Source organism: Magallana gigas, chromosome 9 (genome assembly GCF_963853765.1).
Source record: "Magallana gigas chromosome 9, xbMagGiga1.1, whole genome shotgun sequence".
Lineage (NCBI taxonomy): Eukaryota > Metazoa > Mollusca > Bivalvia > Ostreida > Ostreidae > Magallana > Magallana gigas.
Window position 1 is genome coordinate 18749088 of NC_088861.1, and position 14620 is coordinate 18763707.

A 14620-nucleotide genomic window follows, 5' to 3' on the forward strand; every position below is an offset into this window, starting at 1 on the left:
CATATAATGACAATTCTAATGCATTTCTTAATCTGTGTTTCTGATTGTCAAAATTATTACACGTATATGAATTGTGTTTTTCCTATTCAGGGTGTGGACCAGGATACTTAGGACATGACTGTAATATACCTTGCCGTTATCCAAGCTACGGCATATATTGCCAATCTGGATGCTTTTGTCCTATAGAACAGTGTGATCATATCCTAGGATGTAATCAAACACATGTCTGTATGTTCTTAATTGGAATTATGTCTTGATTTACACACATTCATGAAATAAAATAACTTTTTAGCTTTTTGAAGAATAAATCGATAGCTAATATTTCATTCTAAACCATTTCATCACAAAACCACAATTCGTGATAAATTACAAAGTTAACAGTCTAAAAATATATGTAAAAAAAAGGAAAAAAAAGCAATAGTAAAAAACAAGCGACAAAATAAATTAGAAAATTTGAAAAGTAATTTCTCTCTTCTGCATGAAATATATTGGTTACAAGCTCATGTACTTCTATAACCTGTGAAGAAGTAGAGCATATCAAAGTTGTTATTTTAGTATTCATTACTGATTACTCTATATCTTTTGAACATAAACTGCATATAAAAGCCATATAACTTCTTTTTCAATCAAAGTTTCAGATACCACTGTTGCAGATGACTCTGTACGTGTACGGGAGACCACATACACATTTTTACCCAAAATATTTTATGCCACATACACCAACATTTCTGAGGACCAGGGTAATGTCAATTATTACATTTCTACGTTTCTGTTTTGTTTTACAGCTAATAGAAAAGAAATAAAATCATGCAACAATTATTGGTTATAATTTATTTTCAAGTACATATTTTTAATGCTAAATACCCAATAAACTTTATGCTTAAATGTGTCTTTCTTAAATAGTGTAAGTACATGTAGGTTAAAAACGCATAACAAAACACACTTACAAGCACATACATAGCACATTTTCGCACACAAATTGTATAATTCTGAAAAATTACGTTTTATGTTATTTGCAGAAGCTCCAAACTACAAATCCATTTGGACAGGTCTGAGTATGGCACAAAAATGCATGTTGATCAGTAGCTGTGTCATCGGGACTGTCTTCTTTCTAATGCTTGGTATTTACATAACATGGAAAGCAAAAGAGTCTGCACTGGTTCGTTTGTATAGATCCAAATGGAAATTCAGGGGGAGACGTTCAAAGACAGTCACTTGTACTTTGTAATAAAATTTGCTTCTGAAATAAAGAGCAAGAGCCACGAAGCATCAAAAATTGTCCTACTATAAAAAAAAATCACTAAATTTTAATGAAATATTGTGTAGAATCTTATTTTTTCATAACTGTTTTTTCGATATCTAACATACATTTTTATAAAAGGAGTTTACAATATGACACTGTTTTGATGAGAAAATGTAAAACAGACGTCATTTTGTTAAGTAACGTCATGAAATGATAAAACTACGCATGACTTAAATTTGATAAAATAAACAAAAACAAATAAAAGTATCTTGAAGATATTATAATTAATTTATGAAAATAAATTTATTGATGAAAATACCATGAAAAGCGTATTTACAATAAAGTGTAAAAAAAAAGAAAGAAAGACCAGTGCTGAAGGTCATTATAACGGCGGTTTATTTAAATATGTCGATGCCTTCTATTTTCTGCAGTTTGAAACTGCATGAAGTAATGCTGATGATGCGCAGTGTATAACTGATTGAATTTACCAATACAATAACAAATTATTAATAATAAATATATAAAAATATGACAAAACTACGGTAATTGATTCAACAATGATATATGTAATCTCGAACTTTGATGCATTACTGTAACCGTGTGTGTATATCATTCTGCATTATTATTTTACTTGTTTCAAATAATAGCTTAGTTGTGTCTATATGATGAAGTTTCTTGAAGTCGTTATAGATCACTATAAAACAGAGAGAGAGAGAGAGAGAGAGAGAGAGAGAGAGAGAGAGAGAGAGAGAGAGAGAGACTGTCATAATGTTGCACTTTGTATTATTTATAGGAATTTTCCCTCATTGAGCCTCCAGGCTTTACTCTGGTTTAAATGGAATATCGTGCGACACTAGTCGACGTGTACCTTGTTTAAAGAAATCGAAATAAAAGCTATTTATATCACTATTGAATACTGTTCACCCAGGGTAAATAAGGCCTTACCTGGCCACACTTCGAGTCTTTCGTGTAAAAGGCCACGTGTACGTGGGTCATTCACGCAGTATATGACAGAATTCTTTACTGCGCTGCAGTACCATTTCTTATACTGAGTGTTGGAGAAAATTCGGGTGTTCGCGAAAACTCCCTTTCATACCTGGTAGAATGCCAAATTTATCTGACTCCAGCTCTGAAAATGAAAATGTCGATAAGGACATTGTTCAGTTATTTGCGTCGGATTCGGAGGTTGAAACGAACATACAGAAGGAAAATGCCGACCGACCAAACACAAGAAGCGTGGCTTCTACTTCAACAACCGGGAAGGGTAAAGGAATAAGTTCCAACAAAAGGGGAAAGGCTTCAGCAAAAAAGGTACACAACAAAAGAAAAAACGAAGAAAAAACCACAAAAAATAAAAAACAACAAGACTTTAATCCTTCCCAATTATTTTCATTACTGAATGAATTTCTTAAGAGAACCGAACACGTCGATAATAACAACAAACCATGCACTTCCGGGACTACCGGCGAGAACCCAGAAGGGGCGATAGAATGTTTTCCGGAATCGGATTTCGATCATGTTCAAAATAACGAAACAGATAGGTTCTCTATTGATAATGACTCAGAGGTGGTCTTTGATGACGATAATTCTGAAATTTCAATGCCAAAGATATTTGAGGATGAAACAAAATTTTCAGAGTCGATTTCAGAAGTTTATTAAAATGGGTTGTACCCAAAAGGCTGATGTTTCAAAATATTTAGATGAAGTCAAAATTCCAGAAAACTGTAAAAATCTTGTGCCACCATTAATAAATTCTGAAATCTGGAAAAATCTTTTTCCTAATGTTCAACAAAGAGACAAAACATTGCAAGATACGCAAAGAATTCTCGGTCTATCTATAGTTCCCATTATTTCACTTGCTGAAATGTTCAAGACAAATAAATTTGAAATGAAAAAAGCCAAAAAACGAGTTTCGGGTGCAATTACTCTGGCATGCAATGCGATGTACGAGTTGAATGTAAGATGCCGTTTTATTCTCAGGCCATTTGTACATAAGAGATTTCAACAATTGTGTGCTGCAACAACTCCAATTGAAGAGAAAACGCTTTTCCCCTCTGACATTACAAAACGTATGAAAGAAATTTCTGATGCGTCAATTAACACCTGGTTTTCCTCGCAATATTCAATCAAAAAACTTCAGGGGGAAAATGAACTTCCGAGGAAGGACAAGTCAGTTCAATCCATACTCTCGAGGAGGCGGCAGGTCAAGCCGGTCAAGAGGCTCGGGTTACAACCGAGGACAAGGCAGAGCAGGGTACAGCAGATACCAGGAGAATTATTAGATGTGAGTAACTTTAATTTTGTTGCTGGGGGTTTAGCAAACAATATAAGAGAATGGGAGAAGATAACTTCAGATTCATGGATCCTTAATACAATTTTAGGTTACAAAATTGAGTTTGATGAAATTCCTCTTCAAAACAAAATTCCTGTTCCTATTAAATTTAATGAAAAACAAACGGATATAATAGATCAAGAGGTTATATATCTCCTGAATAAAAATGCAATCAGTGTAAGTAAGTTTGAAGCAAATCAATTTATTTCTAATATTTTTATAGTGGAAAAGAAAAATGGCAAATTTAGACCGGTGATAAATTTGATTAAAATGAATGAATTTTTTACTTATCACCATTTTTAGATGGAAACTTTAGATGTAGTTTTATCTTCAATAAAAAGAAACTCATTTTTTGTCAGTATTGATTTGAAGGATGCCTATTTGTCAGTACCCATTTATAAAAATGACAGAAAGTATTTGAATTTTTTTTTGGAAAGGAGTCCTTTATCAATGCAATGCATAAATTTTTGGTTTGGCATCAGCTCCGAGAGTTTTTACGAAATTAATGAAGCCCTTTTTTGCTTTTATACGACAGCTAGGAATATCTTCATTTTATCATATTGATGACTCATTAATTCAGGCTAATAATTTTGCTAAATGTGAACGGGATGCAAAATTTTAAGTTAATTTGTTAGAAAACTTTGGATTTGTTGTTAACAGAGAAAAATCGGTTTTAATACCATCTCAAGAAATACATTATTTGTGTCATATTATAGACTTTGTCAAATTTAAGGTATATCTGCCAGATGAAAAAGTTGAGAAAATTATTTCTTATTGTAACTTACTTTCAACCAAAAAAGTATGTTTTATTAGGGAGGCTGCAAGATTAATAGGATTATTTACTTCCTCCCTTCATGCAATAAATATAGGAGCTCTATTTTTTAGATACTTAGACAGAGATAAAGTTCAAGCTTTGGCTAAAGAGAATAACAATTATGATGCACAAATGTTATTAAGTGATATGTCTATTAACGAAATAGTTTGGTGGAAAGAAAATATAACACTTAGGAATGGGAAATGGATACGGGACCCAAAAGTAGATATTTATTTGGAAACAGATGCTTCGAAAGCTGGATGGGGTGCAAATCTAAATGGTAAAATCACTGGTGGCAGATGGTCAAACAGAATCAGTTTTGCATATAAATATTTTAGAAATTATGGCTATCAAATTTGCATTACAGAGTTTATGTCAGAATATGAATAATATACGCATTTGTATTAGATCAGACAATAGCGCTGCTGTCTCATACATTAATAATCAAGGTGGATCTGTATTATCATTATTTGAAGAGGCTAAAAATATTTGGCTTTGGTGTGATAATAAGAATATACTAATTTCTGCTGTTCATATTGCGGGAAAAAATAATGTTACTGCTGATTATATGTCTAGATCCTTCATTGATTCAACAGAATGGAAATTGAATGAAAAGGTTTTTGATGAAGTATGTAGAATATTTTTTTATCCAGACATGGATCTCTTTGCATCTAGACTAAATAGACAATTAGAAAATTTTATTTCCTGATTTCCTGATCCTTTTGCTTTTACTTCAAATGCATTTTCTATCAGTTGGTCAGATTTTAAACCTTATATTTTTCCTCCTTTCAGTTTGATTGGGAGAGTTTTACAGAAGTTGGAGGACGATCAGGTGAGCAAGGCAATTATAGTTGTACCAAAGTGGGCAACACAAACCTGGTATCCGATGCTACTAAACATGTTAATAGGAATTCCAGTGCGTCTGCCAGTAATTCCAAATCTACTTCGGTTAGCTCACAACAATCAGTTACATCCTCTAAACAGAAGAAACATGTTTTTATTCGCTTGTATGGTATCAGGAGAAACCTCAAAAGCAGAGGTCTTTCAGAGAAATCTATTGAGCTCATTTCAAATTCATGGAGACAAAGTACCAATAAAAAGTACAACTTTATTTGGACAAAGTGGAATTTTTGGTGTAATCAAAGGGATATCGATCCCATGCAACCAGCTTGTAATCAGTTAATTAATTATTTATCAGAATTGGCCGAAAATAAATATTCATACAACACTATAATGCATACAAAGCTGCAATAACTCAGACACTTTCAGTCACTGGACATTTTTATTTTAATCAAAATCCTTTGCTGATACGATTTATGAAAGGAGTATTTTTGAAAAATAGACCTAAACCAAAGTATACCTCAACATGGGATGTTGGTAAGGTTTTGACATATTTAAAATCTCTTTACCCATTGGAGAATTTAGATTTGAAAAATTTGACTATGAAATTGGCATCACTGATAGCTTTGACTACAGCACAAAGGGTTCAGACATTAATATCATTGAATATCAAAAATATGTCTGACCATGGTGAATACGTGGTTTTCACCATTTCTGATTTACATAAAACTTCTAGACCAGGTCATGATATGAAAAAAGTAAAAATAAATTCTTTCTCTGACAAAAGTTGTTGTGTGTTACACACATTGCGATATAATTATGAAAAAACAAAGGATTTAAGAAAAACTAGCAAATTATTAGTTTCATTTAGACCTTATGATGAAATTTCAACTTGTACAGTTGCTCGATGGCTGAAAGAAATATTGAAAAAAGCTGGTATTGATGAGAAAGTTTTTTCGGCTCATTCTTACAGAAGTGCTTCTACCTCAGCAGCTTTTGCTAGAGGTGTGCAACTAAAAGACATTTTAGAAACTGCAAATTGGGCAAATGCAAAAACATTTTATACATTTTATTGAAGAGAATTGAGTAACACTTATTCTGATACTAGTTTAAGCTCATCTAAGAATTGATTTTCTTATAGAAGTGGTTTCCCATATTTTCATCGATGGACCGATTTACGAGTACCCGGATACAGTCTCAGGATTATTCATAATATGATTGCACAGGAGGAACATGGTCACAGTGACATATTTTTGCGTGTTGGTGAACGATGAACTGTATAGACTGTGGTGTGTTCTTGATGACATGGATAGATCGGACTTTGGAGTAATTATTGGGTATAATTCAACTTGATTAATAAATGTATTTTTCTTTTCAAAATGTTGTTATTTTATTTTCTCTTATTACGTTGATGTTTTAAATTTGTTGTCTTTATTGCTTTAAAGATTCCTTTTAAACCAGAGTAAAGCCTGGAGTCTCAATGAGGGAAAATGGAACCCTTATCAAAGCATTCTTAAGGATGTGATAGATGAGGGTCATTTTCCGAATTAGCCGTAAGGCTACGAGGGTTTAAATACCCTCCCATATATTTCTTTTGATGCATTGATGCAGAAACAATTATCCTAAAAATCCCACCACTAGACAACAAATTTTAGAACATGAACCTAATAATATAATTATTAAGTTGCTTTAAAACGACTCGAAGTGTGGCCAGGTAAGGCCTTATATACCCTGGGTGAACAGTATTCAATAGTGATATAAATAGCTTTTATTTTGATTTCTTTAAACAAGGTACACGTGGACTAGTGTCGCACGATATTCCATTTACACCCTCGTAGCCTTACGGCGAATTCGGAAACTGGGTATAGTCCACTAATGCATTTTCTATAGGTGGTAATGTTTACGTTATGGTTCATAGCTCCGGCCCTAATTTTCGTTCAGCAACGAGGGACCTCTTGAATGAAAGCTCATCAAATTGTCTCTTTCCTGTTAAAATTTCGTGGTTTGAAGTCAGATTCGTTTTCCGGCAAAATGCGTCTGTATCGAAAAACTCTGAAAATGAAAGTAAAAGTAGGGAATTTCTCAGTTTTGGAAAGGGTGTACATCAAACAATTTCATTTCTTTTCTTCAAATGATAATTCAATTTTGACACTTGCTTTTAAAATTGCAAATCCTCTTCTCTGACATGTGTCAAGCATTCTGATTTAAAATGTCCCAATTAATGTATATACACTCTGCAAGTACAGGGACTATTTTGCTTAAAGGTACTACTTTGTTGTCCTACCGATTCTAAAAATAGTTAGAGGGATATACCCAACTGACCCTCATCCATCACATCCTTAAGGATGCTTGGATAAGGGTTCCATTCTTCACCAGATAATAAAATGGACAGGCTTGGATTTCACAACCAGCATTATAATATTTAGTATCTGTTTAATTGGCATTGTATTATTCGTTGTGCTTGGTATTTACATAAGCTGCAACAAAATGAAAACTGCGGAGGATGTTTATTTAGAAGTAAATGATATAACAGAATAAAGGTCAATACAAAAAAATGTGACATCTTCACTTTAAGCGCGTTCTTTATGTTGAGTTCAGATTTGTATAATTGTGTTCCTACTCTTTATCATTCATTGAAATATCACATTTACTGACCATTCATTTTGTTAGCTTTTTTTTTATTCAAAGAAAGAAAGATAACAAATGATACAGCTTGAAAAATTGTGTCTTAAAATTCAGAGTTCTTTATTTTATAACAGCATATTTTTCTCAGCAACTTGGATTTTTATAATTTTTGTTCGAAAGGAAAGCTGATTTGTATAACTAGATATTATGCAAACACTTTAGAAATTCAGGATTCAATTGTAAGATCTAAGTATTCTAGGGGATATTAGACTTTTCAGTATTTTAAAACATGTTTATTCTTTGTCTTTTAAAAAAAATGTTTTTTGCATTTTGGTTATTAATGGTTTAAGCAATTAACTAACATACAAACCAATCGTCCTTATCTGTTGATTGTTTTATTCGATGATATTTCTTACAATTGTGCAGATATATATATATATATATATATATATATATATATATATATATATATATATATATATATATATATATATATATATATGATTGCGCCCATGAGAAAAGGGTGCTTATGACATTTTTTGCACATTTTTAGATTTTTACATAATTGAATTAAACACATCTTAAAGTTCTCAAATCTGAAATTTTATGGCTATACGCTTATTCTAAGTAGAGTTTTTTGCCCATTTACAGTGATGCTTTTTCAATAGGAAAATCATGACGTCGTGATTCACATACGCAGCGTCAACAATCATTATTGTGAATTAGTTGTTTAATAAACGTAACACTTTGCTATCAGTATCATTTCAAATTTTTGCATATAGTTGTAGGCTTGAATCTATGCTATTTTATTTCAGAAACAAAGGTTTGTTGTTATTTCTACTGACAGCGCAGTTGTCTGCCAGTGAAAAGTGATTATTACAAAAAAAAAAATTGGCGGTTGTTTAGTTTCACTTTATTTGAGGATATCAACGAAAAACTAGTTCGTGGCGTATTCTATGTGAACATATTTCATTTACATAAACACTGTCTTTTCCATATAAATAATCAATAGCTAAAATATATTAGTAGCTTTTGTTCTTAAACAACATAAATTTTGCGATTATCGTGACATTATTAAATATGTCATATTTTAGTAATGAACTTTGAAAACAATATCAGAAGTAACGTATTAAACAATTTTGTTTAATCATGATCCATTGTACAACTTATTGATGCAATTATAGTAGCAGCACTGAACTATTTTTTTGAAGTATTCACCACGGTAACTAGACTTTAACCTGTATACTCACAGATAAACACAATAAGAAAAAAGTAATTAATTCTACCACTGCCGGGATCATGCCCTTTACACCACCCTTTCTGTACAAAATATTTTTTTCCATTTGACTTTATGCAGAATATATGGAAAAGAGCGTCCCTCCCCTGGATCGGATGATATTCACCCATTCCAATATTGATAAATTTCACATAATTTAAAAATGAATTTTTTTAGTGTATGTGAGATATTTTTACTTTCCGGTCGCTTCTAGTCACATTTTTTTTCGAACTACTGTGATTGTTTTTCTACAAGTGTTAAGCCCCCCACCCACCCACCCACCCACCGCCTTTGCTTATCTACATTTCGGGCGTGCCCACACCTGAAAAATAACATTCAGACACTTTTCATCCTGTGTGTGACTATTCCACAGCAAGTATGTAGGTTTAGTATTATAGAAAAAACATGCAGTATGCATAGATTGATTCCGTGTTTTGAATGTATATTTCACCATCGGTTTAAGATAAATCTCAACCGTCCATTACCCATAATCCAAAGCTTATGCATGCATATAAATACACTGTCAGTGCGCTGTATTCAAGCTATATAACAAGTTGCTGTCCTTTAAAAAAGGACTACAATACGTGGACCATTTGCATGTGTTTCCAACGAAAACGTGAAAGCCTTAAAATTATCAGAGATTCCACAGAATCCAGCCCTCTGCTTTTAACCACTTGTACGTTGTATTGCGTATACATGCATGTATAGCCCTGACTTTTTATCTCAGAATTTAAAGGATTTAACTTCTATAAATAATTGTGATTTATCTATCAATGAAGTTTGCATGTATGGTATCAGGCATTCGGTGAATTCTGCTATATGTACACACATTACGATTCGCTTTACTTTATTAACTTTGCAGTGACAGCTTTGTGTGAATTAAAAAAGTTCATATTTTGATGCATTTTTCTTGAGATTTAAACTTTTATAGTGACATAATTATTCAATCATACTTAAATGATGAAAAAATTTAATCGGGAAGTTCTCTAGCCTCGCCTACTATAAATGTAAAGTTAAGTTACATGTGTATTCGGAAAACAACAAAACATTGCAAATTATGCTATTTGATGCATGTTGTAGTTTCGGCATAACATTAACTTATTTCATAATACTGATAGTTCATATCACATGCCAATCATTTCTTTAAAAGGAATACCTTGTCTGTACCGTTTACCGACAACTTTACAATTACAGCGCCTTTGAACTTATATGTGTAATCCCGATCCCGATTCAGATAAACTTGTGCTAGCCTGGTTCCCTGGGCTACGCACAGGAACCAGGCTAGATCATGCGCAGGCTGAATTTTCCCCATAACATCCGGTTTAACCTCGCTTATATATTTTCTGCGTGGACCTCAGGGTCCACGCAATAAGTCTTTATGTATCCTACATGTACATATTCCAAAATCATTTGTAAATCTTACACACTTCATCAAAGCAATATCGAGATTGGTCTTGACGATTACAAAGTTATTGATTAAATTAATGCTAATCGAATTAAAAAAGAAGTTTTGATAAAAAATATGAGGTAGATTATACGTTTATAATATTATACATTTTTTTTATCATAATTTATCGGTATTAAAGCAGAAATTTGCGAGTCAATGATTTTATATATGGTAATAAAAATATGAACTGTAATTATGATGTTAAACATTTTTAGTAATACATTATCACTAACTACTCAAGTTGGAAAAATATTCCGAACTCTTGAGACACCGTAGGTACTGACACGATAACAGTTTCTCACTTTTTTAAGCATAATGCGTGCAAAATTCCATGACCATTTTTGTTCTGGCTCCTTGTTTAAATATATAACTTAAAATAGGACGTTTTAATTCTTTAAAAAGTATAAGAGTATGATTACACCATTTCTTAAACATTCTCAGGAACCAACATCCAGATAGTGACTTTCTGCATTTTTAAATTCACTCGTGTTCATTACATTGAATCGGACCACTAAATATGTTGACTGTTTAACACCTTTAAAACACATAAAACAGTATTTAAAACGAAATCGCCGATAGGAACATGATAGGAACATGGTGTTTTATTAAAGTTGTACATTGAGTTAACTTCTTTGTTTATAATCACATCAACCAAGTATGATTCCCTCTCTTTCTAAAGAAAATTATTTGTAATTTATAGCTCTGTTGAAACTGACAGGACTATATACACGCTCCGTTTATCAATTGGTCGAAACATTAATCCACATAGCTAGGATAAATCTGGACTGCACGAAAGAATCATGATGATGTCAGACTCAACCTCCCATTTAAGATGATTTACCCTTTCGGTTTATTTAACGTATTGATGTACATTAAGAATGTTTTAGTTAATTTTACCTACTCTTTACCAACAATTCATTAATCTGTTAAAATGGGGATGTAAATAGAAACAACAGAATACTTTCATTGATGATTCATACGGGTTATGACGGTAGGGATCATCGCAGAAAAAAATTACATAAACCGCTAGGGCGTGTTATGTTAATTATATTTATTTATTTATTCTTTTTTTTTTTTTTTTTGCAACGTTGCCACCTTCATATCGTGCATAAATCACCGAAGAAAGCCTTTGTTTGATTTGGTCTTACTATACACACCCAGTTTTGCCTCTCAGGTGTGAATCATAGCTCTATAGATACTGACAGGGCTGAAACCCTCACGATCCATTTCTATACATTAAATCGATCGGTCGAAAAAAATCATGGGCAGAGAGAAAAAAATATATATGCGGAAAAAGTTAGATTTAACGCATTTTCAACAAATTCCCATAGTGCCTTCTAAAAATTTGATAACATTAAAGACTGCATAGGAAATCGGGGCCGTTTATATTTTTTTAAATCAAAAAACAATTGATATAATAGTAAAACTTTATGCAAGATATTTCATCAAAAAATATAGGGTAGATAATATAGGTATGTATAGGTATAATTAGACTCGGCCTCGTTAAGAATAAAAGCAAGGAATTTTTGGGGTGTTTTTTAAGGGCATATCAGATTCATTTTGTAGATGTAAATGCAGCGTTTTACTTAATATTACAGGCACGTAGCATCGTTTTTGAAAGTTGGGGACCAGACTCATCCAAAAAATCTTGACAAGCAAAAAAAAATAGGACAATTTAAACTTTCCCATAATCTTCAAAATCCTAATCGGGGGGGGGGGGGGGGTGTAGTATATAACTTCAATATCACTCCTCATTTCCTTATTTTCATATCAATTTTTTACATACTCCCTCAAAAGTAGGGGGGGGGGCAACTCCATGATAATTCAATTTTTTATATGTAAATTTAAAAGAATTTGTTGCTGCGAGAAAAAGTAGGGGGGGGGGGGGAGGGCAGCCCCCCCCCCCTCCGATGCTACGTGCCTGTATTAAGAATGTATGAGGAAACACAAACACTTGTTATGTAAACTTATGAGAAATTAAACAATACAACTTTTTATCGAATCGGTGAGATGTGTGCAGAACTGCAGACTTTCATCTGTCTTATCTTTAGATAGATTTTTACTGTCTCCTTTCAGCTTGTTTAACCAGAAATGTTTCTAGTTACACTGCTTTTTTAGTAATTCATTAGAAAAGGATTTAGGAAAATAAGTTTAAAGTTTAAACAGTTCCGGCAACGGTACTTGCTGAATTAAGACGATTCAAGTTAATATATATGTTTGTTAGGTCCATTTCTTTTTTTTTTGCTTTCTTAATCCACGCACTATTAGCGTCAAAATCGTGAGAAGCGCATCTCGCGAATTTTAAAATCTCGCTTTTATTTTTGGACATATGTAACATACATTAAACTATGATAAAAATTCGGCATTCGCGATTTTATGTTCTTGCAATTTGATGGAAAACTGCTGAATCGCGGAATTAAGTACTCGCGTAAAATAAGGAGTCAACAGTATATTGTCTGAATAATGATTTCCTTTCTTTAAAATAAGATTTTTTTTTGTGATGCAAATATGTTAATATCAATGCACTATATATATAAAAAAAAAAGGGTGAAGCAGACCCATAAAATTAATAGCAAAATATTTCTGTAAAACCTCACCAAATCATAGCCAATTTGGAGCAATACGCTAATATCGAGAAAAACAGAAATACATGTAGTTAATCAAATTTGACATTGTGTGCAAATAGAGTATAATAAGAGATTATTTAAAATAATGTGAAAACTAAATTTAGAAAAAAGTATAAAAACTATACGCCATGAAAATGACAGGTTATATATTTTACGCTTTTCAGACGACGTTATGACGTAACGTCATGTTTGTGACGTTATTTCTCTGTTTTGTCAAAAATGTCATAAGCACCCTTTTCTCATGGGCGCAATCATATATATATATATATATATATATATATATATATATATATATATATATATATATATATATATATATATATATATCATTGTGTTGTTTGCATGTTCTTTTCATGTCATTTCACACATGTTCAATAAAAAAAAAAATAGTTTGTTGGTTACGTTTCTCTGTTTTCTACTAATTTGACTCACAATTATAAAAAGTATACGATTACGATGGAATTTATGGGAAAAGCTATTAACAGTACTTAAAAAGCAATAGATGAGGTACATGAGTAACAGTACGATAACTGCGTATGACGTTCGCATCCATGATTCTTATTGTTTAGAAATCCAAATCTCTTATCGTTCTTGGCTTTATTATTTTTCACATTTATGCATTTAGATAAAGGGTTAAGGTTATAAAAGTTTTGTTCATTAGAAATAAACCAAATTGTAATCTCTTTAATAAGCAATTTGCAATGTTTGGTGTTTTTTTTATTTTGATGGACAAAAAAATATCCTCAATACTATTTAATTCAAAATGTTTCTTTTTGCAAATTATATTGTTATAAGCAAAATCTGAATTTAATGAATTTTAAAGTGATATTTAAAAAAACCCCAGAAATTGGTCAATAAATTCACAGTAAATGATGAATTATATCTTGCAATCATGTTACGAATCAGCTTGTCCTTGTTTTGAATTTTTTTTATGTTGAAATCATTTTTCATATGTTTGCTAAAACTTTCTGATAAGGCGAAATCGTTTAAACTATAATACACATAATTAACTAATGTATATGTTTATGTTTAAATATTGAATGTACTAGATATTATAGTTATGACATTGCCTGAAACGGAAACAAACAGCATTTGTTCACCATCGCAATCGAATCATTTTCAATACAAGGTAATATATCATTTCACAAAAGTTTAAATCATACATTTCATTTTAAAATCCTCATTGGATTTCACATTCAGCAGAAGGGCATCTCTTTCCATCTCGTTTATCATATTTATGTACAAGAGGTCGAGCCAGAGTGTCAGTGATCAACTCTTTAAGTTTTGTGAAAACATACATTCAGAAATAACCACATATAGATTTAAAATTAGAAGTACTCAACACTTCTAAGCATGTCAAGTGTGCGTTATGACATATCGGTAACTATTTTCCGTTTTGTCTGGAAATGAGTAACT

At 32.0% G+C, this 14620-nt stretch overlaps 2 long non-coding RNA genes across 2 annotated transcripts; both read left to right on the forward strand.

The window, feature by feature from the left end:
• The first annotated feature begins 642 nt into the window (after positions 1-642).
• On the forward strand, positions 643-1276 carry LOC117691369 (uncharacterized). Its single transcript, XR_010709002.1, has 2 exons — positions 643-740; positions 1020-1276. It is a non-coding gene; the product is annotated as an uncharacterized lncRNA (long non-coding RNA).
• A 2065-nt stretch (positions 1277-3341) lies between these two features.
• Positions 3342-6815, forward strand: LOC136271828 (uncharacterized). Its single transcript, XR_010709815.1, has 3 exons — positions 3342-3527; positions 5182-5221; positions 6371-6815. It is a non-coding gene; the product is annotated as an uncharacterized lncRNA (long non-coding RNA).
• Positions 6816-14620: the final 7805 nt, after the last annotated feature.